We start from the raw sequence: 24,093 nt of genomic DNA, 5'->3' as shown, positions 1-24,093 counted from the left end.
CCAAGTCGGATCCGACTGCGTTGGGGTCAGGCGGCGCGAAGATGGAATCAGATTCTGGAGACGGCTTGATAGACGGCTTGAGGAGTCGGTGGAGAGAAACGCCGGCTGGTATGGCTTGCCGGGTGGATTCTACTCGTGCCAGGGCATCCGCTTGCATGTTGTCGGCAGGTGGTACATGAAGGAACTCACATCCTTCAAAATATCCACTGATTTGCTGGACGAGGAAACGATAGCTCGCCATGTTTGCGTCTTTGGCGTCCCAGTCACCGGATGACTGTTGGACCACCAAATTCGAGTCGCCATAGCACAAGATCCGGCGGATGCCGAGTTCTTTGGCTAGTCGGAGCCCGTGTATGAGCACCTCATACTCGGCCACATTGTTGGAGGCGGCAAAATGTATTTGCAATGTATACTTGAGCTTGTCGCCCTTGGGAGAGGTGAGGACGATGCCGGCTCCCAAGCCGATGTGCATCTTGGACCCATCGAAGTGCATCTGCCAGTGAGTGGAGTCGGGAGCCGGTGGCTGGTATTGGGTTTCGGCCCAATCAATGAGGAAGTCGGCCAGTGCCTGGGACTTAATGGCGGTACGGGGCTGGTAGAAGATCGCGTAGGGGGCCAGCTCAATGGCCCATTTGGCCACTCGGCCGGATGCATCCCGGCTGCCTATGATCTCGGCAAGCGGGGCAGTACATACGACCGTAATGGGGTGCTCTTGAAAATAGGGCTTGAGCTTCTTGGCAGCGAAGTACACACCATAGCACATCTTCTGGTAGTGTGGGTAGTTCTGCTTCGAGGTGGATAGGACTTCGCTTAAATAATACACCGGCCTCTGAACCGGCTGAGCCCGGCCTTCTTCTGGGCGTTGGACTACGATGGCAATGCTGACCACCCGGCTAGTAGCGGCAATGTAAAGGAGCATGGGCTCCTTTTCAGCCGGTGCCGCCAAGACAGGCGGCGTGGTCAGCATCTTCTTTAGCTCATGGAAGGCTTGGTCTGCCTGGTCGTTCCACTCGAAATGAGTGGACTTCTTCATGAGTCGGTAGAGGGGGAGGGCCTTCTCTCCGAGCCGGCTGATGAAGCAGTTCAGGGAAGCCAAGCAACCGATGAACTTCTGGACATCCCGCAGCTTGGTGGGAATCTCCATTCTCTCTATGGCCTTGATCTTTATTGGGTTGCACTCGATGCCGCGTTCGGAGACCAGGAAGCCTAGGAGCTGGCCGGCTGGTACTCCGAACACGCATTTCTCGGGGTTGAGCTTGATTTGGAATCGGCGCAAGTTTTCAAATGTTTCTCTGAGGTCTTCCAGCAAGGTGCCACGCTTCTCCGTCTTCACCACAATATCGTCTACATAGACGTGAGCATTTCTGCCGAGCTGCTTGAGGAGGCATTTCTGCATGCAACGCTAAAAAGTGGCACCGGCATTTCTCAAGCCGAATGTCATAGTCAGGTAGCAGAAGGCTCCGAATGGTGTGATGAAGGCGGTTTTCAGGCGGTTAGCTGGATCCAGCTTTATCTGGTGGTAGCCTGAGTAAGCATCCAACAAGCTCAACAGCTCACATCCGGCTGTGGAGTCTATTGCTTGATCAATCCTTGGCAAGGCAAAGGGATCTTTGGGGCAAGCCTTGTTGAGGCTAGTTTAGTCTATACACATGCGCCACTTGTTGTTTTTCTTCAGCACGAGGACCGGGTTGGCGAGCCATTCTGGGAAGAAAACTTCCGTAATGAAGTCGGCTGCCAGAAGCCGGGCTATCTCTTCTCCCATAATCCTTCTCTTCTCCTCCGATAGTCGGCGGAGAGGCTATTTGACTGGTTTCGCACCTTCTCGGACATGTAGCTTGTGCTCGGCGAATTCCTTCGGCACACCCGACATGTCCTTGGGGGACCATGCAAAAATGTCCCGATTCTCATGGAGGAAATCGGCGAGCTCGCCTTCCTATTTGTTGTCCAGGTTTACCCCGATGGTGGCAAACCTTTCTGGGTGATCTGGGTCCAGAGGTACCCTCTTTGTTTCTTTGGCCGGCTGAAAGGAACCTTGGGCACCACACTCCTTGGGGTCGGGGGACAGGGCCGGCTGCTTGCCGGTCATGGCCATGACTCGGTCCAGTATCTTCTTCTCTTCAGCAATTACAAGGGACTCGGCCAGCCGGCTGCTGGCAGCCGCGCACTCGGAGGATTTCTTGTAGTCTCCAGCTATGGTGATGATGCCCTTGGAACTTGGTATCTTCATCTTGAGGTAGGCTTAATGGGGTACAACCATGAACTTGGCCAGGGCTGGTCGGCCAAGCAACGCGTGGTAAGGGCTCTCTAGATCCACCACTTCAAACCACACCGCCTCTCGGCGGAAATGATCCTTGTCCCCGAAGAGGACATCTATCTTGATCTTGCCGATTGGGGAGTAGGACAAGCCGGGTACGATGGCATGGAACACAGTCCGACTGGGCATGAGCTGCTTTGTCTTGATGCTCAGCTTCTCCATGGTGTCGCGGTATAGGATATTGATGCTGCTCCCACCATCTATCAGCACACGGGAGAAACGGGCGGCTTGATTTCCGTAGCGAGGGTGGCATCCAGAACCAATGCGTAGGAGCCGGGAGACGGCATCACCTCTGGGTGATCTGTCCGGCTCCAGCTAATAGGCCTTTCTGACCAGTGCATGAATTCTGGGTTGTTGGAGGCGACTGTGTTGACTTCTTGGTGTTGTCGGCGCCGGCTATGCTGATCTTCTGGCTGGCTAGTGAAGACGACGTAGGTGGCATGCTCGTCGGGGTACTCATCTTGAACTGCCCCGACCGCTGGTCGAGCGGCCGGCTGTGGAGGAGCCGGAGGCGGCTGACCAGTAGGCGGAGGCGGCGCCATCCCCTCACCCTTGGAGATCTGAGTGAGCCAATGGCATTTTCTGGTCGTGTGGTTTGAAGGCTTTGCGCTGCTGTGAAACTTGCAGGGGCATCAAGTGCTTGCTCATAGGAGAAAGCCGGCCCGCCGCCCTTCTGCTTCTTGGGTGCGGGCCGTCCTTCGGGTTGTTCGTCTTCGACTGTGGCCACCTGCCGACTAGTGGAAGGCGGCAGGGGAGCCTTGCGCTTGTGGTCGTTCTGGTGCGGGCGTTGGCTGGATTCTCCAGCCGGCGTCTTGGGACTCGGAGCGAGCACCTTCCCGGAGGCGTCTACTCGGAGCTCAGTCTTCATCGAGGAATCTGCTGTGGCGTATTTATCAGCTATGACCAGTAGCTCGTCAAGCGTAGTCGGCTCGTCGCAGAGGAGTCGGTGCTTGAGGAGGGTGCCTTCTCGGCACCCGGCGGTGAAGTACTCTATAGCTTGGACCTCATGCACTCCCTCGCAGGAATTGCGGAGCTCGGCCCACCGCGTGAGGTAGTCGCGAGTCGATTCGTTGGGCCCTTGGACGCACAAGGAGAGCTGTCGGGGCTTAGGAGCCCGCTTGTAGGTGCTGGTGAAGTTGTGTATGAAGGCTTCAGTGAAGTCTAGCCAGCTGTTGACACTGTAAGGCTTGAGGATGTTAAGCCAGGTGCGCGCCGTGCCTTGGAGCATGAGGGGCACATATTTTATGGCAACACGCCTGTTGCCGTTTGCGATGCTAACCACGATGGAGTAGTCGATCAACCAATCTTCCGGCTTCACGGAGCCATTGTACTTGGGCGTGTCTCTTGGGAGCGAGAACCCTTTGGGGAAGGGCTCGTCGCGGATGCGGGGGCCGAAGCAAGATGGGCTGACATCATATTCTTCTTCCAGGGCCAAGGATCGCGCAAGGCGGTCGATCCGGTGGTGGGCATCATTCTCGCCGACTCCTTCGCGGCGACCTAGCCGGCCGCTGAGAGTCGGGTGCGTGACAGGCGGCGGGGTAGGGTATCTCTCCCCACGAGGCGGCGGAGGAGGAGGGTTGCCCCTCCACTCCACGGCTCGAGGGCGGCCCTCGGCGTCACGCTCGATGGAGATTTGAGTCCGGCTGCGGCTGGCAGCCGGCTCCTTTTCTTTTCTCGCGCGGGTGTTGCCCGCGGTCGGTGTTCGGGACGTCGCGTCGTGCTCTCGGCGCGGGGGAGGACTCTCGGCGCGGACGCCGGCTTCATGCCGCTCTGTGGCCGCGTCAATAAGTTGCTAGATGCGTTTGGTCATGTAAGGGAGCTCATCAGGCCCCAGCCCATTCAACTCGTCTGCGGCCGCCTGGGCGGCACGCAAGTTCTGGAGAGGCGTGGCATAGACTGGGCGGTCTGCTCCCAGCATGTCGGCGATAGCCGCGCCGTGTTTCTTGACGATACTGACGCGGCTCGGCCCGTCGGGAGGCGGCGTGCCGAAGGCGGCTCGGTCAACCTCGCGCTGGTGAGCCTCGGTGAGGCGTCTCATGGTGGCGAGCCTCTGGCCCTCCGCAACGAGGGCGAGGCGGCGCGCCTCCAATGTATTGGTGTCCGCGTCGACCGGGACGGGGACGAACAAGTCGTGCAGCGCCGCCTGCAGAGCGTCGTGGGCGTTTTCGCCTGAGGAGGCATCATGGCTGATAACCAGTACCTCGGTAATGGCATTGCCGCTGCTGTCGGCTTGAGGAAGAGGGTCGTTGATGACCACCATGTTGGTGGGGAAGGCATCAAGGGATGCCGTGTCGGAGTCGACAAGCATCGGGTCGGTGGAGCCAACCGACTCCAAGTCCGCGGCAAGCTCGCCGGAGACGTGGAGTTGATTGAGGAGGCTGACGAGGTGGCTCTCGGGGCAGTCTGTGCCCGCGTCGGATGCGGGCTCGTCAAAGATGCGAGCCTGGCCAAGAAGATCGGCGAGGCAGCTCGCCGCGCAGGCGTCGGCGACGTCTTGCAGCGCGTCGGGGCAAGCGCCATCGGGCGAGCCAGGCTGGCTACGCACGTTGGGAAGGAAGAGGGTTCCCGTCCAGAGCAGGTCTCCAGACGACGGTGCACCTAGCCCCACGGTGGGCGCCAAATGTCGGGTGGTTGGTGCGACATATGCCAATGGATGGCTTATCATTGTGGGAGCCAATAAAACATCGCCGGTGCCTGGAAACGGGTTAAGGCGAAGACATGCACGCCGGCGAATCTTACCCAGCTTCAGGGCTCTCCGTGGAGATAACACCCCTAATGCTGCTCTGCGGGGTCTCCGCATGATCACTAGCTCGGTGGGTTGCTACAGAATGCTCCTTGAGCTGTTCGGTGAAAGGGTGAGGGAGGGCCAGGCTAGCCCGCTCCTCTTTTCCTTGTGGCGTCTAAAATCTATCCAAAGAGTGATCTCCCCTACATGGGAACCCTGGGGGGTTTATATAGGCCTACCCCCCATGGGTACAATGGTAATCCAGCTGGGCATGGGCCCCAGCCGTCTGTGTCTACGCCCGCCGGCTTCTCCGCCGACTGGTGGGGCCCGCTGACTGGTAGGCCCACCGGCTGCCGACCCTTTGGCCGACAGGCCGGCCGCACCGCTCGGGGGTCTTGTCGGGGGCTGGTTACTGTTACCTTGCCCCGGGTGACGATGGCTTTGTCGTGGTAAGCATGCCTACAGTGCCGCCGCGAGGCGGCTCATCACTGTAGCCTTACCTTCTCTTGTGAAGCACCTCCTTGGAGGGAGAGAGCTGGCCGGCTGTTGGAAGTCGGCCATACCCTTGGCCGACTGTGGGAAGCCTGGCCGCCCTCGGGATCTCCCTGACCGAGGGGGCCCGCCACCCACGGGTCGTACTGACCCCTCGCCGTGGGTGACGTCACGATCATCGTGGCAACAATGCCGTGCCAGATGGGGATGGCCGCCCCGTATGGTGCACTGTGGCCATGCGTGCGCCAGGATTCAGGGGTGGCAGGCTTTACTGTAGCCACGCTCCGTCTTGTTGTCGTTATGTGGGTGCAGACTCTGAGGGCAAGATCTTAGCCGCCTGCTGAGGGGCCGGCTCTTGGGAGTCGGCCCTTTTATGGCCAGCTTCTGGAAGTCGGCCTTCTCGTGGTCTTGTTTCTCAAGGATTTCAGGGCTGGGTTGCCTTTGCGCAGCCGGCTTGAGAGGTAGCCGGCTGGGGGAAGACGGCCCCATGTCTTGGAAGCTTGGAGGCTTGTTCGGCCTGTAATTTTTCTAAAGTGCCAGGGGAAGCCGGCTAGGCTACCCGTGGTCATTTACTCCGACATCAGTGGCTGCGTCAACGGGGTCTTCGTTGTCTTCGGCACCTTCCAGAGTGTTATCTTCTCCTATGCCGGTGTTGCTGTCTTTACTGCGGCGTGACTTAGAGCGGCGCCGCTGGCGCTGGCACTTTGATTGTATCTCGGAAGGTTTATCCTTAGCTGGATCTTCCTTGTCATCGCCGCTATTCTTCTTTGGTGCATCCACCATGTATACATCATATGAGGAAGTGGTCGTCCAGTGTCTGGTGAACGACGGGTTCTGGGCCTCTTCTTCTCCAGCATCGTTGTCCATACAGTCGATGTCATCGGAGCCGTAATCAAGCATGTCAGTTAAGTCTTCGACAGTGGCTATGAAGTGGGCGGTGGGTGGGAAGTGAAATTCTCCATCACCAGCCTCCAGTTAAAGCCGGACACAATCCGGCTGTGAGCCTCCTGGTAAAGATAGTGCTCTTAACGAGTTTAGCATGTCGCCCAAAGGCGAGTGCTGGAAGATGTCCGCGGCGCTGAATTCGGTGATCGATGACCGATCATGCTCGCATGCGCGGATGCACATAGTTTGGAACTTATAACTAGAAACGAGTCCATAGCTCTGATGACACAGATGTTACTTGAAGTTAAGTCTGTGTGCGGCTCCAATGCCGGGGAGTCTGCGGCTTCCGTGGCGGGGTTGAACTTCCTATCCTCGGATGGCGCGACATGCACCGGATCAAAGGCCAGAGCAGTTTCAGGTGCAATTGAAGGAAATATGCCCTAGAGGCAATAATAAAGTTATTATTTATTTCCTTATATCATGATAAATGTTTATTATTCATGCTAGAATTGTATTAACCAGAAACTTAGTACATGTGTGAATACATAGACAAACAGAGTGTCACTAGTATGCCTCTACTTGACTAGCTCAATAATCAAAGATGGTTAAGTTTCCTAACCATAGACATGAGTTGTCATTTGATTAACGGGGTCACATCATTAGGAGAATGATGTGATTGACTTGAACCATTCCGTTAGCTTAGCACTTGATCGTTTAGTATGTTGTTATTGCTTTCTTCATGACTTATGCATGTTCCTATGACTATGAGATTATGCAACTCCTGTTTACCGGAGGAACACTTTATGTGCTACCAAACGTCACAACGTAACTGGGTGATTATAAAGGTGCTCTACAGGTGTCTCCGAAGGTACTTGTTGAGTTGGCGTATTTCGAGATTAGGATTTGTCACTCCGATTGTCGGAGAGGTATCTCTGGGCCCACTCGGCAATGCACAACACTATAAGCCTTGCAAGCATTGTAACTAATGAGTTAGTTTCGGGATGATGTATTACGGAACGAGTAAAGAGACTTGCCGGTAACGAGATTAAACTAGGTATTGAGATACCGATGATCGAATCTTGGGCAAGTAACATACCAATGACAAAGGGAACAACGTATGTTGTTATGTAGTTTGACCGGTTAAGATCTTCGTAGAATATGTACAAACCAATATGAGCATCCAGGTTCCACTATTGGTTATTGACCGGAGACGTGTCTCGGTCATGTCTACATAGTTCTCGAACCCGTAGGGTCCGCACGCTTAACGTTCGGTGACGATCGGTATTATGAGTTTATGTGATTTTATGTACCGAAGGTAGTTCGGAGTCCCGGATGAGATCAGGGACATGACGAGGACTCTCGAAATGGTCGAGACATAAAGATCGATATATTGGACGACTATATTCGGACATTGGAAAGGTTCCGAGTGATTCGGGTATTTTTCGGAGTACCGGGGAGTTACGGGAATACGGGAAGAAGTATTGGGCCTCAATGGGCCAAGTGGTGGAAGAGAGGAGGCAGGGCGCGCGGCTCCCCTAGCCCAAACCGAATTGGACTACGGGGCTGGCCCCCTTTCCTCCTTTTCCTCCCTCTCCTTCCTTCTCCCCTTCCCCCTTCCTTTCCTCCTCCTAGTAGGAGTAGGAAAGGGGAGTCCTACTCCTACTAGGAGGAGGACTCCTCCTCCTGTCATGCCCTAGGAGGGCCGGCCGGCCTCCCCCCTTGCTCCTTTATATACGGGGGCAAGGGAGCACCCTAGAACACATAAGTTGATCATTGATCTCTCTCAGCCATGTGCGGTGCCCCCCCTCCACCATAATCCACCTCGATCATAATATAGCGGTGCTTAGACGAAGCCCTGCGTCGGTAGCATCACATCACCGTCATCACACCGTCGTGCTGACGAAACTCTCCTGTGAAGTTCTGTTGGATCAGAGTTCGCGGGACGTCATCAAGCTGAATGTGTGCTGAACTTGGAGGTGTCGTATGTTCGGTACTTGGATCGGTCAGATCGTGAAGACGTACGACTGCATCAACCGTGTTGTGCTAACGCTTCCACTTTCGGTCTACGAGGGTACGTGGACACACTCTCCCCTCTTGTTGCTATGCATCACCATGATCCTGTGTGTGCGTAGGAAATTTTTGAAATTACTACGTTCCCCAACAATGGCATCAGAGTCTGGTTTATGCGTAGATGTTATATGCACGAGTAGAACACAAGTGAGTTGTGGGTGATACAAGTCATACTGCTTATCAGCATGTCATACTTTGGTTCGGTGGTATTGTTTATTGCGATACGGTTATTCATTTAAGTCAGAGAATAATTGCTGTTCTGTTTACATGAATAAAACCTTTTATGGTCATACACCTAATGTAAATGGTTTATTGAATCTCGATCGTAGTGATACACATATTCATAATATTGAACACAAACATTTCAAAAGCTAATAATGATAGTGCAACTTATTTGTGGCACTGCCGTTTAGGTCATATTGGTGTAAAGCGCATGAAGAAACTCCATGCTGATGGGCTTTTGGAATCACTTGATCATGAATCACTTGATGCTTGCAAACCATGCCTCATGGGCAAGATGACTAAGACTCCGTTCTCCGGAACAATGGAGCGAGCAATTGACTTATTGGAAATAATACATACTGATGTATGCAGTACAATGAGTGTTGAGGCTCGCGGCGGGTATCGTTATTTTCTGACCTTCACAGATGATTTGAGCAGATATGGGTATATCTACTTGATGAAACATAAATCTGAAACATGTCAAAAGTTCAAAGAACTTCAGAGTGAAGTGGAAAATCATCGTGACAAGAAAATAAAGTTTCTACGATCTGATCACAGAGGCAAATATTTGAGTTACGAGTTTGGTCTTCAATTAATACAATGTGGAATAGTTTCACAAAATCGTGCCACCTGGAACACCATAGCATAATGGTGTGTCCGAACGTCATAACCGTACTATTATTGGATATAGTGCAATCTATGATGTTTCTTACCGATTAACCACTATAGTTTTGGGGTTATGCATTAGAGACAGCTGCATTCACGTTAAAAAGCGCACCATCTAAATCCGTTGAGACGACACCGTATGAACTGTGGTTTGGCAAGAAACCAAAGTTGTCGTTTCTTAAAGTTTGGGGTTGCGATGCTTATAAGAAAAGGTTTCATCCTGATAAGTTCAAACCCAAATCGGAGAAATGTGTCTTCATAGGATACCCAAAGGAGACAGTTGGGTACACCTTCTATCACAGATCCGAAGGCAAGACATTTGTTGTTGAGAATGGATCCTTTCTAGAGAAGGAGTTTCTCTCGAAAGAAGTGAGTGGGAAGAAAGTAGAACTTGATGAGGTAACTGTACCTGCTCCCTTATTGGAAAGTAGATCATCACAGAAATCTATTTCTGTGACTCCTACACCAATTAGTGAGGAAGCTAATGATGATAATCATGTAACTTTAGATCAAGTTACTACCAAACCTCGTAGGTCAACCAGAGTGAGATCCGCACCAGAGTGTTATGGTAATCCTGTTCTGGAGGTCATGTTAATTGACCATGACGAACTTACGAACTATGAGGAAGCGATGATGAGCCTAGATTCCACGAAATGGCTTGAGGCCATGAAATCTGAGATTGGATCCATGTATGAGAACAAAGTATGGACTTTGATTTACTTGCCCGATGATCGGTGAGTCATTAAGAATAAATGGATATTCAAGAGGAAGACGGACGCTGATAGTAGTGTTACTATCTACAAAGCTCGAATTGTCGCAAAGTGTTTTCGACAAGTTCAAGGTGTTGACTACGATGAGATTTTGTCACTTGTATCGATGCTTAAAAGTCTGTCTGAATCATGTTAGCAGTTGCCGCATTTTATGAAATCTGGCAAATGGATGTCAAAACTGTATTCCTTCATGGATTTCTTAAAAAGAAGAGTTGTATATGATGCAACCAGAAGGTTTTGTCGACCCTAAAGGTGCTAACAAAGTGAGCAAGCTCCAGCGATCCATCTATGGACTGGTGCAAGCATCTCGGAGTTGGAATATATGCTTTGATAAAGTGATCAAAGTATATGGTTTTATACAGACTTGCGGTGAAGCCTCTATTTACTAGAAAGTGAGTGGGAGCACTACAACATTTCTGATAAATATATGTGAATGACATATTTTTGATCGGAAAGAATATAGAATTTTCTGGAAAGCATAAAGGAGTTTTTGAAAGGAGTTTTTCAAACAAAGACCTCGATGAAGCTGCTTACACATTGAGTATCAAGATCTATAGAGATAGATCAAGACGCTTGATAAGTTATTTCAATGAGTACATACCTTGACAAGATTTTGAAGTAGTTCAAAATGGAACCGTCAAAGAAGGAGTTCTTGCCTGTGTTGCAAGGTGTGAAGTTGAGTAAAGACTCAAAACCCGACCAAAACAGAAAATAGAAAGAGAATGATAAGTCATTCCCTATGCCTCAGTCATAGGTTCTATAAAGTATGCTATGCTGTTTACCAGTCCTATTGTATACCTTAGCATCTTTCTAGCAAGGGAGTACAATAGTGATCTAGGAGTAGATCACTGGACAACGGTCAAATTTATCCTTAGAGGACTAAGGAAATATTTCTCGGTTATGGAGGTGATAAAAGAGTTCGTCGTAAAGAGTTACGTCGATGCAAGCTTTTTACATCGATCTAAGATGACTCTAAGTATCAATCTAGATACATATTGAAAGTGGGAGCAATTAAGCTAGAGTAGCTCCGTGCAGAGCATTGTAGACATAGAAATTTGCGAAATACATATGGATCTGAATGTTGCAGACCTGTAGACTAAAACTTCTCTCACAAGCAAAACATGATCACTCTTTGGGTGTTAATCACATAGCGATGTGAACTAGATTATAGACTCTAGTAAACCCTTTGGGTATTAGTCACATGGAGATGTGAACTAATCACATAGCGATGTGAACTAGATTATAGACTCTAGTAAACCCTTTGGGTATTAGTCACATGGAGATGTGAACTAATCACATAAAGATGTGAACTAGATTATTGACTCTAGTGCAAGTGGGAGACTGAAGGAAATATGCCCTAGAGGCAATAATAAAGTTATTATTTATTTCCTTATATCATGATAACTATTTATTATTCATGCTAGAATTGTATTAACCGGAAACATGATACATGTGTGAATACATAGACAAACAGAGTGTCACTAGTATGCCTCTACTTGACTAGCTCGTTGATCAAAGATGGTTATGTTTCCTAGCCATAGACAAAGAGTTGTCATTTGATTAATGGGATCACATCATTAGGAGAATGATGTGATTGACTTGACCCATTCCATTAGCTTAGCACTTGATCGTTTAGTTTGTTGCTATTGCTTTCTTCATGACTTATACATGTTCCTATGACTATGAGATTATGCAACTCCCGTTTACCGGAGGAACACTTTGTGTGCTACCAAACGTCACAACGTAACTGGGTGATTATAAAGGTGCTCTACACGTGTCTCCTAAGGTACTTATTGGGTTGGCGTATTTCGAGATTAGGATTTGTCACTCTGATTGTCGGAGAGGTATCTTTGGGCCCACTCGGTAATACACATCACTTAAGCCTTGCAAGCATTGCAACTAATGAATTAGTTGCGGGATGATGTATTACGGAACGAGTAAAGATACTTGCCGGTAATGAGATTGAACTAGGTATTGAGATACCGGCGATCGAATCTCGGGCAAGTAACATACCGATGACAAAGGGAACAAATGTATGTTGTTATGCGGTTTAACCAATAAAGGTCTTCGTAGAATATGTAGGAGCCAATATGAGCATCTAGGTTCCGCTATTGGTTATTGACCGGAGACGTGTCTCGGTCATGTCTACATAGTTCTCGAACCCGTAGGGTCCGCACGCTTAAAGTTCGATGACGGTTATATTATGAGTTTATGTGTTTTGATGTACCGAAGGTAGTTCGGAGTCCCGGATGAGATCAGGGACATGACGAGGAGTCTCGAAATGGTCGAGACCTAAAGATCGATATATTGGGCAACTATATTCGGACATCGGAAAGGTTCCGAGTGATTCGGGTACTTTCGGAGTACCGGGGAGTTACAGGAATTTACCGGGAGAAGTATTGGGCCTTATTGGGCCATATGGGAATAGAGGATAGAGGCCAAAAGGAAGGAGGCCCCCCTGGTCCGAATTGGACAAGGGGTGCAACCCCTTTTTCCTTCTCCCTCTCCCCCTCTTTCCTTCTCTCCTACTCCGGAAAGGAAAGGGGAATCCTACTAGGACTCGGGAGTCCTAGTAGGACTCCCCACACTTGGCGTGCCCCCTCTAGGGCCGGCCTCTCCCTCCCTCCTTTATATACATGGACAGGGGCACCCCATAGACACAACAATTAATCTCTTGGATCTCTTAGCCATGTGCGGTGCCCCCCTCCACCATAGTCCACCTCGATATTATCGTAGTGGTGCTTAAGCGAAGCCCTGCGTCGATAGCATCATCATCACCGTCATCACACCGTCATGCTGGCGAAACTCTCCCATGAAGCTCTGCTGGATCGGAGTTCGCGGGACGTCATCGAGCTGAACGTGTGCTGAACTCAGAGGTGCCGTACGTTCGGTAGTTGGATCGGTCAGATCGTGAAGACGTACGACTACATCAACCATGTTGTGCTAACGCTTCCGCTTTCAGTCTACGAGGGTACGTGGACACACTCTCCCCTCTCGTTGCTATGCATCACCATGATCCTGTGTGTGTAGGAAAATTTTGAAATTACTACGTTGCCCAACAGCAATTTCCTGGGTATGGCCCGATGACAGATCGAAGTCATGTTCATCGTGGTGGCTGGGAGCGGCAGCCATGGTCTCGAACCCATCGAAAATCAAGTCTCCACGGATATCTACGACGTAGCTCAAGCTTTCGAATCTGACCTGGTGGCCAGGGATGTAGCTTTCGATCTGCTTTAGATGGCCAAGCGAGTTGGCCCGGAGTGCGAAGCCGCCGAACACGAAGATCTGTCCGGGGAGGAAGCCTTCTCCTTGGACAGCATCATTGTAGATGATTGAAGGAGCCATCAAACCTTTTGAGGACGGCACAGTGAAAGCACCAATGTCAGTGTCAAAACCGGCAAATCTCGGGTAGGGGGTCCCTGTGACACCCCGATAGTTAAGCTACAGTAAACCCCTGCTAATGATGTCAGGTCATCATGATTAATTTTTGCTAAACCTCACTCATTTCAAACTGAGTTAAATTTCAAATTTAAGTAAAAATTCAAAATTATAAATTCATCAAACAGATATTTAAAAATGTTCAAAGCGTTGTAAATATTCACTAACTAATTATAGAGCATCAATCAATAGTTTGGAAATAATCATGTGCCTCTAAATTAATTAAAGCAGGAACCAACTTCATTTCAATTAACCATTTGCGGTTGAATAAATATTTAAACTAATCAAAAATATTTCAAACTTGTTGTGCAACCTAATAATATTGCATAACATTTATATGTGAAGTTTCGTACTAAACAAAACTCATTAGCTAGCAAAATAATTTACAAAACATTAGCTAAGTGAATAACAGAAAAGAAAAGAACCAAACAAAAAAAGGAGAAAGAACTCCCCCTTCCCCCACTGGGCCTCGACCCAGTCGACCACCCCACCTGGCCGGCCCACCCCGGTCCGCCTAGCCCCCACTACCCCGTAACCTAGTCCAACCCGGCCTCCCAGCGCACCCACTCCCCCCACACGATCCCCGCACTCTCTCGTCCCTCTCCCTCCCGAATTGGATCGGGGAACAACCCCGACCGCGCCGCACCGTTGCCGCCCGAGGATCCCGCGCCCCGCCACCAACGCTCGTCGCCGGCGCCACCCTATCGCACGCCCCGCTCCTCCCTCGCCTGGATTGAGATCGGGGAAGCCGCGCTCTGACCCCGCCGACGCCGATGCCGCGCGCCACCCCGCTGCTCCTCGTCGGCGCCCTGGAGCCCGCTACCGTCACCGGACCGCCCCGCCTCATGCCGGCGCCCCGCCGCCACATCGGCATCGCCGCCACCGAATCGCCTCGCTGTCGTTTGCCGGGTCGCCCGCGACCTTGCTGGCGCCGCCTCCCCGCCAGACTGCGTCATCCTCGCCCCCGCCGCGCCGAATTGCCTCGTCCCCGCCTCTCCTTCGCCGGTCCTCCCCGCGCCCCGACGCCCTCTTCTCTTCAACGGGGGTGAGCTCCCCGTCGGGCCCCATCCGTCTCCCCCCCCTCCGAACGCTGCGCCCCCACGACGTCCCGTCGCCGCGCCTGCCTCTGTGTGGCGGTGCCACGTCGCGGCTTCCGCATGCCCGCGCGCGCCCAGGACGCGCCTCGCCCATCTGTGCCCGCCGCATGGGCCGGCTCCCACCAGCTGCTGCTCCGCCGCTATGCTGCTGCTGCTCCTCCTCGCCGATGCCAGTTGCTGCTGCTGCCGCCCTTCCCGCCATCGTCGCAGCTGCCCGAAGCCCCGACTCCGCGTCGCTCGCCTGCACGTCCCTGCCACCGCTGCTGCGTCTGGCCGCCGCGGCCGACGCCTCCCCTCACCGCACTCCCTCACTCCACCCCCGCTGCAGCCGGCGCCGCCCTCTCCGTCCCTCGCCGGCTCTGCCCGTAGCTCCTCCCAGCGTCGCCCCTCGTTGTTTCCCCGTCGTGGCCACTGGCCCACCCGCGGCCGCGCCCCCTTTGCTCGCCACTCCTGCTGCCCCGCTGCGCCTGCTAGCCGGCGCCCCGGCGCGCCCACACGGTCGGCCTCGTCGCAGGCCTGGCTGGCCTCGCTCGGGGCCTTTGCCCCGCCCGCGCCCGTTTCGCCTGCTCTAGTGGCCTCCTGGGCCACTGGTAGTTGGGGCCCGCCCTGTTAAATAATGGAAAAAAGAAAAGATTAAAAATATGTATATATATATATAATTAATTAATTAAACATGTTTAATTAATTAATTAGCTAATTAACTTAACTAATCTGTTAACTAGACTAATTAACTAACATGTGGGTCCAGTTGACCCCTTTGACTAGTCAACGGTCCGAGTTGACTGCTGACTGTGCAGTCAACTAGACCCCACCTGTCAGCCTAAGAGATGAACTTCTGGGTACACCCTCTGTGTACCCGTAGCATTTTACCCATTTTATTTCGAATTTATATAATTCTAGAATTCATTCAAACTTTGAAAAATCATATAAAATAAACCGTAGCTCAGATGAAAACATTTTATACATGAAAGTTGCTCAGAACGACGAGACGGATCCGAATACGTAGCCCGTTCGTCCGCCACGCATCCCTAGCATAGCTAACACGCAACTTTCCCCTTCCGGTTCATTTGCCCGAAAACGCGAAACACCGGGGATACTTCCCCGGATGTTTCTCCCCTTTGCCGGTATCACTTAGTACCACGTTAGGTCACCTCTAGCACCGCGTATTGTCTTGTTATGCTTTGTGATACTTTGATTGCTCTATTATTTATGCTATTCCCCCTCCGTTACCCCTTTCTGGTGGACCCCGAGACTGCCGGCGACCCCAGTTCGACTACGGTGTCGATGACACCTCCTTCTTGCCAGAGCAACCAGGCAAGCCCCCCCCTTGATCACCAGATATCGCCTATTATTATCTCTACTGCTTGCATTAGAGTAGTGTAACATGTTACTGTTTTCCGTAAATCCTATCCTGATGCATAGCCTGTCATTGTTGCTACAGTTTTTGATACCTTACCTGCAATCCTAAATGCTTAGTATAGGATGCTAGTTTATCATCAGTGACCCTACATTCTTGTCCGTCTGCCATGCTATATTATCGGGCCGTGATCACTAGGGAGGTGATCACGGGTATATATTATATATCTTATACCTGATACATGTGAGGACTAAAGACGGGTCGGCTCGTAGAGTACCCGCGAGTGATTCATGGATTGGGGGCTGAAAGGACCTTTGTCCCGACGGCCCTCTAGGTGGATCTTTGTGGCGGAGCAACAAGGTAGGTTGAGACCACCTAGGAGAGAGGTGGGCCTGACCCTGGTCGGCGTTCACGTTTACTTCAAGATAACACGCTTAACGAGATCTGGGTATTTGATCTGAGTCTGGCCACTGGCCCATACGCACTAACCAACTATGCGGGAACAGTTATGGGCACTCGACGTCGTGGTATCAACCGAAGCCTTCGTGACGTCAGCGACTGAGCGGCGCGTGCAGGATTGGACTGGAGCGCCTGCTCTTGTATTAGGGAGTCTAGGTCTGCTTACCGGCCGCTTTCACAACATGCAGGTGTGCAACGGGCGATGGGCTCAGACCCCTGCGCCATAGGATTTAGACCGGCATGCTGACCTCTCTATTGTGCCTGGGTAGGGTTGCGACGTGTTGATCTTCCGAGGCCGGGCATGACCCAGAAAAGTGTGTCGAACAAAGGGGATCGAGCGTGTTGGGAAATGTGGTGCACCCCTGCAGGGAAGTTGATCTATTCGAATAGTTGTGTCCCTCGGTAAAAGGACGACCCGGAGTTGTACCTTGACCTTATGACAACTAGAACCGGATACTTAATAAAACACACCCTTCCAAGTGCCAGATACAACCGGTGATCGCTCTCTCACAGGGCGGCGAAGGGAGGATCACCGGATAGGATTATGCTATATGATGCTACTTGGTGAACTTACCATCTACTCTCTTCTACATGCTGCAAGATGGAGATGGCCATAAGCGTAGTCTTCGACAGGACTAGCTATCCCCCTTTTATTCCGGCATTCTGTAGTTCACTCCACATATGATACCCCTTTTCCATTTGATACCAATGCATACATATGTAGTGTAGCTCCTTGCTTGCGAGTACTTTGGATGAGTACTCACGGTTGCTTTGCTCCCTCTTTTCCCCCTTTCTATACCCGATTGTTGCGATCAGACGATGGAGTCCAGGAGCCAGACGCCACCGTCGATGACGACTCCTACTACACTGGAGGTGCCTACTACTACATGCTGGTCGCTCACCACGACTAGGAGTAGTTTAGGAGGATCCCAGGCAGGAGGCCTGCGCCTCTTTTGATATGTATCCCAGTTTGTGCTAGCCTTCTTAAGGCAAACTTGTTTAACTTATGTTTGTACTCAGATATTTTTGCTTCCACTGACTCGTCTATGATCGAGCTCTTGTATTCGAGCCCTCGAGGCCCCTGGCTTGTAATATGATGCTTGTATGACTTATTTTATTTGTAGAGTTGTGTTGTGATATCTTCCCGTGAGTCCATGATCTTGATCGTACACGTTTGCATGTATGATTAGTGTACGATTGAAACGGGGGCGTCACAAGTTGGTATCAGAGCCGACTGCCTGTAGGAATTCACCTTCCAAACTCCTTGGCCGAAGTTGAGTCTAGTCTATGAAAATTGTTTTACTAACATGGATGTGCGGCCCATGGGCCCACGTCGCCATTGGGTGGTATTAGGATCTTTTATTCCTCGTCTATACTCTGGGACTCCAATCTCTCTTCTATTCGGGTTAAATGAATTTTACTAAATCTAACATTATGATCTCGTGATCACTTTCACCCAGAGAGCAACTTATTACCGATGATCATCTGCTGCACCAGAAGATTCCAAGGTTACTCTATGATGTTCTCCCGAGACACTTGTACCCACCGCCTTTGCAAATTCCCTACCACTGTTATATCCTCATTGATAATTGCATACACCTGCCATTCTTACATTCAATCCCATTGATCTTGTTATTACAAGATGCCCCGAACTACTCTCCGTTTTTCCGAGAATCCTATGAGCTTATTGCCTTGCAGTTTCTTGTCACCTGAATAACCCTACGGATAATTTTGTGCACCTATCGAGTATCCGCTCATCCTCAGTTGATTCATGTACTTCCCAAAAGTCTTCGTAATACCATTCGTTCTTCTGAAAATCCTCAACAACCTATTGTTCTTGAATTTCCTGCTTGCTTGCATTATGGTTAATACAATAAGTCTAGTAATCTTATTGTCAACCTTTTTCATTATTATTTTGAGTGTGTTGATACAATATGTTGCGAATGGTCGCAATCCTCAATATGATCCTAGAATTCATCCTTTCGACTCAACGTCATTTTAACATGTGTTGGATGTCGACCAATCAAATCGCCATCGATTGTGCCCCTAAGGCTATTCTACCTATCCATCCCTAATCAGAGCATTGTTTCTGATCCCTTGTCTTGGAATTCATAATTCCTTTGCAAATGAGCTTTGAGTTAGTCAGTTGTTTCTATAATCTGATCTCCTTGCGTTCTTTCTTCCTCTGGTTAAGTACCGATGCTCACATCAGATCCCTTGTGGACCACTAGACCCTTTGTCGTATTTTATCTGACAATGTCCTTCATATTCAATAAGCTTGTGAGCCTTTCCTCGGATACATAATGCCTTTGGTAAATTGTATCCTCTGCTTTCTAAACCATGCTCTACTTTCGAGCTTGTATTAATTACTCTGAAGTTTTTGGTATATGTTCCTAAGATGCCCCGATGGGTTGAACCTATGCCTTCCTTAATCTGTGTGAACCCGAAAGATTTCACAGGTCATACTTATCCGGTATTGCACCAGGTAAAACTTTTAACAACGAATGTCATTTTCGAAAAGCGAGAGGTGAATGGAAGGTTATACATTGAAGAAGTGGGAGTCGACCTTGAACTTGTGTTCATGCCCATGGACACGATGTAGATCCTATCATGGAAGCTTCTTGTAATAATAACTATTTCCTCAAAATAAGTTCATCTAGTATCCATGTTTGGTCCTTTGCAACCGTGGTTCCAACCATGATTGTTCTCCTTTGATTCCATTTCTCAAACAAGATGAAGTACTTGTCTTCTGCAGATCATTTCACGTGTCCACCGTCTACTCTGCTCTACCGTCGAGTATTACACTCTGGTATCTCAAGAATATCACTGAACTACGTAACTTCTTGTGAGTTCTTCATCAACTATTATTTCGCGCTGATTCCAATTTTCTCCGGGTTTTGAGTTGTTTGTCACTTGAAACACCGATAACTGAATCAAGTCCGCCCTACGGTCCAACTACTCTTTGTAATCCTTATTACCTGCGAGTTGTACTCGCTGATGTCATTCCCAGCCGATTGGCTACATTATCATCGTCATGTTAAAGCTTAAACTGTGCTACCTAGTCCTTATTCCCAGAGCACAACTTTCAATGATGAGCTAAGCTTACGTCGATCTTCCTTATCTTATCGTTTCACCTCAAACAACAAGCTTGCTTTCGAGTTTGTGTCGTATCTATGGTTCCAATAACCTTTGGCTTTGTCATTCCTTTGACTTGATGTCATCGTTGATCGATTACATCTTCATGAAATCTCTCGACAATGGTGTCGTGATCATCATCAACATTCTGGGTTCTTTCGAGATATCTATCAAATTTTTGATAAGAAATACCATCCTTGCCCCTCGATGATTTGTGTTATCATCGACTACTTTATTGCCCTCCCTCCAACACAAACTTGTTCATGTTTCATGTGGTACCTTGAGTTCCTTGCTATCAAGCATTTGTTCTTCTTTACCTTGGAGTATTACCATCTTTTATGTCAGGAATGTCGTGAGAATTTCACCACCTCTTAAGAAATTCTTGATGCCATGATGCTTCTCGCAATCACCATTCTTTCTTGTGTTGTTTCTAACCGGGATACCAACAGGTGAATGGTGCTGTTTGGATTCTGTCCTTCTATCAACCCTATTGCTTTGGAGTTGATGGTTAACATTACATCCTTAGGCCATTGATTATCGAATCACCATTCTAACATTGATCATACTACCTAAGCACTATTTTGGGTGCACCTTTCAGCCAATGTTTAATTGTGTATGTTTTTCCTCTAGCGTACATCATTATATCATTTGATCCGACAAATGCTATCCCCTTGTTCACATAAGTGTGGAAATCCATCTTTAGAAAATCTCAATGAATTGTCACTGAGTCAATCAGCCACCTCCTCAACTCTCCTTCATTTAATGATGAACTCTTGTATTGGAACTCGCTTCCATAGTTCAATTCGCGAGAATCTTACAATGTCATCTCGACAATCTATGTTGCACCTTTCTTCTCAGGCATCCTGAGTCTGAGTTATCCTGACACCAATTAGATCTGAATCTCGGCCAGATATGATGGTTGGAACATATTTCCAAGAGTTATCACATTGGTCTTTATATAACCCAGTAAGGTGATATCATGCCTAGCACACCTGGTCGGAGGACCTATTGTTATAGTTTCCTTTTTAACAAGATTAGCCATTCTTCCATGGGGAAATTGTAAGACTTATTCTATATGTTGTTCCTAATGGGTCCTTTGTGTATCCAAGTTCGATCTTTGCTTGAAGACCATGCCAATGCTATCTCAAAGCATGTATGTGGTACTTCGATTTTCAACAAGAACATTTGAAGCCCAATATTAAATGTTTCCTGCTCAATTATCCAAACACCATTGTATGGGCAATGTCATGAAATTCTCTCCCCTTACCTAAAGAGTTTTCTACATTATATCCTATCATGGATATCATGCTCTGCTTGTTCTTGGGAAGGATATACCCTTGAAACATGTGTTTAAACACATTATCCTTTCCATTGTTTTGTTTAAATTGATAATTGTATTTTCATTTCCATTGTTTTATTTAACCTTTCTTGTGATCTATATGATCTAAGCAGTAATATTCTTCTGCTTATGTAAACACCTCGATATACCATCATGTCTAGTGTAACCCTGTTACTATTTTTGATGACATTCCGGTGACCACCGATGGACGAGAACCTTGCCTATTGGCCGCCTCGTTTCAACGAGCAGGAAAATGGTTCTCTTCGTCCCTCGCCCTTGGTACCAACGATGCTGCCAACATAACTGGCCGGTTATTTTTTGACATGCCTTAGTATCATGACCGTGCAAGATGTCAACCCCCTTCCTTCTTTGAACCCACATGGTGGGCCCATAACCCACAGGTCCCAGGATTGAAACCTGACTCTCCAGTACACCCCCTATTCCCAAGGTTGTTCTTCACGCGTGGCCTCGTATGTAATTCATGAGCCACCTTCCCGAGAGATCATCAATTCTGGTATCAGACACAATACTTATTCCCGTTGCTCCGAACCCTTTTCACCCCCTGTTTCAGGCATCAAACGATTGCATGTCTGCTCGAAACTTCTCATGATACCTCCTTACTTTGCTCTCGATATTTTCTTAAGTTTCAATTCGGGAGTTACTCTCCCCCACCTTCCCCGATGTTATCGACCAGATGGTCAACCTTGTAGATGTCCGTTTTCCCGGAATAACCACCCTTTCGTCTTTCGTAAGTACGATGGAGTTCCCGAAGAAAGGATGCCGACTTCATCATGACCTGAAGCACAGAAATGAAAATATCAATGTAATGGATCCACCTCTTCGAGGAGAGCAACCAGACCGAGAAGATACGTTAGAATTTCATAACCAGGCATTTCCCCCTTATTCCACCTCCTAAATCTCGGGACGAGATTTATTGTACTGGAGGAGATTTGTGACACCCCGATAGTTAAGCTATAGTAACGCCCTCCTAGTGATGTCAGGTCATCATGATTAATTTTTGCTAAACCTCACTCGTTTCAAACTGAGTTCAATTTCAAATTTAAGTAAAAATTCAAATTATAAATTCATCAAACAGAGATTTAAAAATGTTCAAAGGGTTGTAAATATTCACTAACTAATTATAGAGCATCAATCAATAGTTTGGAAATAATCATGTGCCTCTAAATTAACTAAAACATGAACGAACTTCATTTCAATTAACCATTTGCGGTTGAACAAATATTTAAACTAATCAAAAATATTTCAAACTTGTTGTGCAACCTAATAATATTGCATAACATTATGTGTGAAGTTTCGTACTAAACAAAACTCATTAGCTAGCAAAATAATTTACAAAACATTAGCTAAGTGAATAACAGAAAAGAAAAGAACCAAACAAAAAAGGAGAAAGAACTCCCCCTTCCCTCACTGGGCCTCGACCCAGTCGACCACCCCACCTGGTCGGCCCACCCCGGTCCACCTAACCCCCACTACCCCGTAACCTAGTCCAACTCGGCCTCCCAGCGCACCCACTCCCCCCCCCACACGATCCCCCCACTCTCTCGCCCCCCCCCCCGAATTGGATCGGGGCTCAACCCCGACCGCGCCGCGCTGTTGCGGCCCGAGGATCCCGTGCCCCACCACTGACGCTAATCGCCGGCGCCACCCCATCGCATGCCCCGCTCCTCCCTCGCCTGGATCGGGATCGGGGAAGCCGCGCTCCGACCCCGCCGACGCCGATGCCGCGTGCCACCCCGCCGCTCCTCGTCAGCGCCCTGGAGCCCGCTACCGTCACTGGACCGCCCCGCCTCACGCCGGCGCCCCGCCGCAACATCGACGTCGCCGCCACCGAATCGCCTCGCTGTCGTTTGCCGGGTCGCCCGCGACCTTGCTGGCGCCGCCTCCCCGCCGGACTGCGTCGTCCTCGCCCCCGTCGCGCTCGACTGCCTCGTCCCCGCCTCTCCTTCGCCGGTCCTCCCCGCACCCCGCCGCCCTCTTCTCTTCAACGGGGGTGAGCTCCCCGTCGGGCCCCGTCCGTCTCCCCCCTCCGAATGCTGCGCCCCCACGTCGTCCTGTCGCCATGCCTGCCTCTGCGTGGCGGCACCACATCGCGGCTTCCGCACGCACGCGCGCGCCCAGGGCGCGCCTCGCCCCTCTGCGCCCGCCACATGGGCCAGCTCCCACCAACTGATGGTCCGCCGCTATGCTGCTGCTGCTCCTGCCGATGCCAGTTGCTGCTGCTGTCGCCCTTCCCGCCATCGTCGCAGCCGCCCGAAGCCCTGACTCTGCGTCGTTCGCCTGCATGTCCCTGCCGCCGCTGCTGCGTCTGGCCGCCGCGGCCGACGCCTCCCCTCACCGCACTACCTCGCTCCACCGCCGCTGCAGAGATTGCTGCAGCCAGCGCCGCCCTCTCCGTCCCTCGCCGGCTCTGCCCATAGCTCCTCCCCGCGTCGCCCCGTTGCCGTTTCCCCGCCGTGGCCACTGGCCCGCCCGCGGTCGCGCGCCCTTTGCTCGCTGCTCCTGCTCGCCGGCGCGCCCACACGGCCGGCCTCCTCACAGGCCTGGCTGGCCTCGCCCGGGGCCTTTGCCCCGTCCGCGCCCGTTTCGCTCGCTCCAGTGGCCTCCTGGGCCACTGCTAGTTGGGGCCCGCCCCTGTTAAATAATGGAAAAAGAAAAGATTAAAAATATGTATATATATGATTAAACATGTTTAATTAATTAATTAGCTAATTAAATTAACTAATCTGTTAACTAGACTAATTAACTAGGTTAATTTAATCTACCAGCCACTAACATGTGGGTCGTGTTGACCCCTTTGACTAGTCAACGGTCCCAGTTGACTGCTGACTGTGCAGTCAACTGGACCCCACCTGTCAGCCTAAGAGATGAACTTCTGGGTACACACTCTGTGTACCCGTAGCATTTTACCCATTTTATTTCAAATTTATATAATTCTAGAATTCATTAAAACTTTGAAAAATCATACAAAATAAGCCGTAGCTCAGATGAAAACATTTTATACATGAAAGTTGCTCAGAACGACGAGACGGATCCGAATACGCAGCCCATTCGTCCGCCACGCATCCCTAGCATAGCTAACACACAACTTTCCCCTTCTGGTTCA

At 50.0% G+C, this 24,093-nt stretch overlaps 1 pseudogene; it reads right to left on the bottom strand.

The window, feature by feature from the left end:
* Positions 1 to 4,348: 4,348 nt before the first annotated feature.
* Positions 4,349 to 5,114, bottom strand: LOC147985561 (uncharacterized; annotated as a pseudogene).
* Between the last annotated feature and the right edge of the window lie 18,979 nt (positions 5,115 to 24,093).

The sequence above is a fragment of the Triticum urartu genome, chromosome 2A (assembly GCF_056163025.1).
Source record: "Triticum urartu cultivar PI428250 chromosome 2A, HENAU_Tu73, whole genome shotgun sequence".
Classification (NCBI taxonomy): domain Eukaryota; kingdom Viridiplantae; phylum Streptophyta; class Magnoliopsida; order Poales; family Poaceae; genus Triticum; species Triticum urartu.
Note: the sequence above shows the minus strand (reverse complement) of the source record. Positions and strands in the feature narration are given on the sequence as shown.